This window comes from Engraulis encrasicolus, chromosome 1 (genome assembly GCF_034702125.1).
Source record: "Engraulis encrasicolus isolate BLACKSEA-1 chromosome 1, IST_EnEncr_1.0, whole genome shotgun sequence".
Classification (NCBI taxonomy): Eukaryota; Metazoa; Chordata; class Actinopteri; order Clupeiformes; family Engraulidae; genus Engraulis; species Engraulis encrasicolus.
This window is the reverse complement of record NC_085857.1, coordinates 22,318,059-22,322,879: the sequence shown is the minus strand read 5'-3', so window position 1 is coordinate 22,322,879 and position 4,821 is coordinate 22,318,059. Positions and strand designations below refer to the sequence as shown.

At 40.0% G+C, this 4,821-nt stretch overlaps 1 long non-coding RNA gene across 1 annotated transcript; it reads right to left on the bottom strand.

Annotated features, from left to right (window-relative positions):
• Positions 1-1,829: 1,829 nt before the first annotated feature.
• LOC134454563 (uncharacterized) lies at positions 1,830-4,463 on the bottom strand. The gene is made up of 5 exons (XR_010035866.1): positions 4,409-4,463; positions 3,260-3,316; positions 3,061-3,149; positions 2,390-2,475; positions 1,830-1,948 (listed from the first exon to the last, which is right to left on the bottom strand). It is a non-coding gene; the product is annotated as an uncharacterized LOC134454563 (long non-coding RNA).
• Between the last annotated feature and the right edge of the window lie 358 nt (positions 4,464-4,821).

Here is a 4,821-nt window from a genome sequence, read left to right as displayed (position 1 = left end):
TGACAAATGAGAGAGGGAGAAGAAAGAGAATAGGGAAGTGTGGATGCGCAGGTACTTGCAGTGTGAAACACATCAATACAGCCTACAAGCAACAATAATACAACGCTACAAATAACAGTCTAGGGAGAGAAGTAGCCGGGTTAGGCAGGACAGCTAGATAGAGAGCGAGAGAGAGAGCGAGAGAGAGAGAGAGAGAGAGAGAAAGAGAAAGAGAAAGAGAGAGAAAAAGAGAAAGAGAGAATGAGAGAGAGAAAAAGAAAGAGAAAGAGAGAGAGAGGGAGAGGGAGAGAGAGGGAGATAGAGAGAGAGGGACAGAGGGAGGGAGCTGAGAAACCAGAACCCTCAGAGAGCGAGAGAGAGAGAGAGAGAGACAGAGACAGAGAGAGAAGTGAGTAGAACCAGAACCCCGAGCTGCCCTTCAAATATCGCAGATCAACGAGATGTTTGCAGAGGATTGTGTGTGAGAGCGTCGGACGTGCTGGAAGCAGAGTTGCTAAAATTACACCCCAAAGCCGGAGAGCCATGTGCACCATCCTCCCAGTTAAGAGAAGCACACAGAGGGGCCAAGACGTGTCTTGTTTTCATTACAGTGAAGATAGCGTAGAGAGCGAGAGAGAGAGAGAGAGAGAAAGAGAAAGAGAGAGCGAGAGAGAGAGAGAGAGAGAGAGAGAAAGAGAGAAAGATAGCTCAAAGTTGTATTGGAGATGTGAAGAAAAAAACGAAAACAGAGGGAGAAACAAAAACAGAGAGGGAGAAACTCAAAGGCGGATTATACTGCACTGGCCTAACTGGTCCCAAGAGTCAAGGGTGGCCCTGAAGCCCAAGCCTCTATCTCTCCATTCTCATCTTGCGTTAAAATCACACTTTTAACAGTGTTTTCAATTTTTATCTGGGAAACAACCCCCGAACCCCCAACAACTTTGGCTCTCAACCATCTGGCCTAAAACCAGTGTTGCCAGATGTGTCTGACCAAATACCGCCCAAAAGCTTCTAAAAAAAACACCAAATTGCACTACATTCCGCCCAAATTCAACAAATTACATTGACTTCTACACTGTAAAAAGAGACACAATGGAAATGCATAAAAAAATTGAGGCGATTTATTACGCGTAAAAATATTTAAAAAAATTTCCCCCTCGTTATTATTAAGCAAATAATCTAAATATTCTTTGCAAAATAACGTTAAATAATTGTGCACTTTTCCCTGTGTCCTTGAATAAATCAGGCAAAATTCTGAAAAAATCAAGGAAATTTCCTCATTTCAATTGGAAGTATTCCCTCAATTATATCACGTGTAATATTGTCGCCTCAATTTTATTGGACATTTTTGCATGAATAAATTCTGACAAATTTCAAATAAATCAAGGAACTTTCCTCATTTCAATTGGAAGGATTCCCTCCATTATATCACATGTAATATTGTCGCCTCAATTTTATTGGACATTTTTGCATGAATAAAATATGTAAAATTACAAATAAATCAACAAACTTTCCTCATTTCAACTGGAAGGATTCCCTCCATTATATCACGTGTAATATTGTCGCCACAATTATATTGGACATTTTTGCATGAATTAATCCTGCTAAATAATCAGATTTCTCCGTAATGGAGGAGCAATATTTTCCACATAGCAATTGAGGCCAAAGCTCTAAACGTTGCATTCATATCTATTACAAGTATAATGTGGTTAACAATCAATAAAACAACATCACCAAGTGGTTTCGATGAGTACATCCATTTTATTATTCTTAAACAACCCATAAAAACAATGATGTGCACATGGTATCGTAATTATCAGTTTATTATCAGTTAATTATCAACTGTCAAAGCATTGTCATGGCCAAAAAACAAAAAAGATCCTACTTCAGCCGTCAGTTGCATCCCTTAGTGACATTTTGTAGGCCAGCCAAGTCCTCGACTCCCTCTAGTATGCGTCTTTTCCTCACACTGTGGAGCAAAGACAAAGGCAAAGGCAAAGGCAAAGACATTTTCAGTTAAAAAAAGAAAAAATGAATGGAAATCCAGACACACCACTCTCCACTACTAACTCCATTTTACATTACATTACATTATATTACATTGCACTTAGCTGACCCTTTCATTTATTCAAAGCAACTTACAACTATTATTTTTCAGGGTATTGGTTACAGTCCCTGGAGCAATGTGGGGTTAGGTGCCTTGCTCAAGGGCACTTCAGCCATGGATGTAGATGTAGGGAGAGGTCAGGGGGGATTCGAACCGGCAACCCCTAGATTGAAAGACCAACTCTCTAACCACTAGGCCATGTGATTGACTGATTAGAAATTTGCCTCAATGAACAGTTGTAAAGGATGTTCCTAATATAGTGGCAGGTGAGTGTATGTGTGTGACATTAGCTCAGCAACTCACCCTATTGGATCATCCTCCACTTCTGGGTCCATCGCCCTGGGTACTCGCTGCTGGCTGTGTCAACGTGCATGGGTGGCTACCCACCACTTTTTAAAAACATGAGATGAGATTTAGATGAGAATAAATATCACACAAAATATTTATGACATATCACTAAAAACAAATACTGTCTCAAACCGTGCATAGCCTAAACCAGTGGTTTTCAAAGTGGGGGTCAGGGACCCCTGCGGTGCCGCAGCTTGGCAGGAAAAGCTAATTAAAATAATGTAATAAATTAAATAACTGAGTACATCAACTTAAATTAAAAATAAGGAAAAAATATATATTTCCTACAGCAAAGAATTGACTCACAGACCTAAACAATGGTTATAAAAGGGGCGCACAGAAAAAATAGTGTGGCGAAACATGTGAGGGGGGGCTTGGCCAGACTCTATTGGTATATTGGGGGCCATGCTGAGGTTTTGGAACCCCTGGCCTGACACAGTGCCAGCATGTATACTTGCACTGTCAGGGGGCACTTCAAGGACATCTGGTCAATACATTTGTATGACTGGTGTCAATAGATAGTGAGTGGGCTGAATTTTCATCTGTGCAATGTAAACAAACATTTAGTTATTTCCCATACACTTAAAACAATTATCTATATGTGTGATATTGTCTCAGCAGCTCACCCTATTGGGTCATCCTCCACTCCTGGGTCCATCCCCATGGGTGCCCACTGCTGGGGGCTGTGTCAACGTGCGTGGGTGGCTACCCAACACTGTTTAAAAACATGATGAGATTTAGATTAGATTAAATATCACTAAAAGCAAATACTGTGTCAAACCTGGCATAGCCTAAACACACAAAACAGTGACAGCATGTTCTTACACTGGGTCTGCATCAGGGGGCACTTCCAGGACATCTGGTCAATAAATCTGTAAAAGCCTGAGAGGGGAAAAAAGTTAAGTCACAATTTAGCTTTCATGACTGTCAATTACTACAGGAGTGCAAATAAATACATCAACAGATTCAAAACACCATGAATTATTTTTAGGCCAAGTCAGTAGCCTTCTGCAAGAAAGCCCAGGACAGACTATTATATTCTTAAGAACATTTCACTATCTTAATTCAATTCAGTGGGGTATTTGGATGTATGTGAATATGGTCTAAGAAAAAGAATATATACTTTTATACTTTCCATCAAATAACTTAACAAATTCTGCAGACTGGTTAGCTAAGGTAAGAAGTTAGGAGGGGCACACTGGTGGTAATTCACACCTATGGAGCCCGTTAAAAGAGCTATCAAAGGTGCTAACTTTCAGGCCACTGGCATCAAAATCACTCACTGCATATTTCAAACGAAGTCACAGGAACCCTTTATAAGGCTCTAAATTCATCTCAACTCATAAAGACTAGCAAAATTACACTTACCAAAACGGAACACATTATCAAACATTAGGCCATTAAAATCGGCCAAAAACAAATCTTCTACAATGCACATTCTATACATTAATGGTTGAAAGGCAACATAGCGTGTATGTTAAGGCTGAAAAGTGCATGCAAGGGCATCCAAACATGCAAAAACGTAGCTAAAATATTTCCCCTGGTGACTAGCTGGCTAGCTAATTAGCTCAGTGCACGTACGTTCTACATGGCTGGAATCTCACGTGCCTTCAAACACTGCCCAGCCAGAAACCTATGATAAAGCACTAGTTAGCAAAAGTTTGGTTGCTTCAAAGTTCGTTCTGAAAACTCATGAAACTACACAGCCAGAAACCTATGACATAGCACTAGTTAGCAAAAGCTTGGTAACTTCAAAATTCGTTCTGAAAACTATGAAAACTCATCTGGTGTAAAATTGCACACCCAATTCAACCGTAAGACAGTCCATTCAGCCAGAGCTGCCAGGCTAAACACAGGTTCCTCGTATCTAAAATCTCATAAACAGTTCATCCACAACATCAAATCTTCAAAATATGCATGTGAAGCAGCTACTGAACTAGGATGATGAAACTTCTGAAGTTATTTAAAACTTACCTGAAGTCTCTAGGAGGTTCTCTTCGGTTTAAATGCAGGGAACATGACACCAGCATGAAAGAAAGACGTTAGAGCTCAACAAAGCCCCTCCCCTCCCCCACCACCAACCAAACTTCAGCTCCCCTTAATTTGTAGTGAGAAATTAGGTAGAATACCTAATTTTTTCAAGGCAGATGTTGTGTCTTATTTATTATTGTAAATATCCATAATTTTTTTGGGGAAATACATTTGTGCAATTTATTAGGCTATATATGCATATAAAAATCATGCATTCTTGATTTTTTTATGGAAATTTCCCAGCCGGGTAGCTCCTCTTTTTTCAGTGTATAGGCCCAAAACGGCTGAAAAAAAAAAACGCCAAATGGCCAATTTTTCCCGTTTTTACCCGCAGACGCTCATCCCAAGTAGCCCAA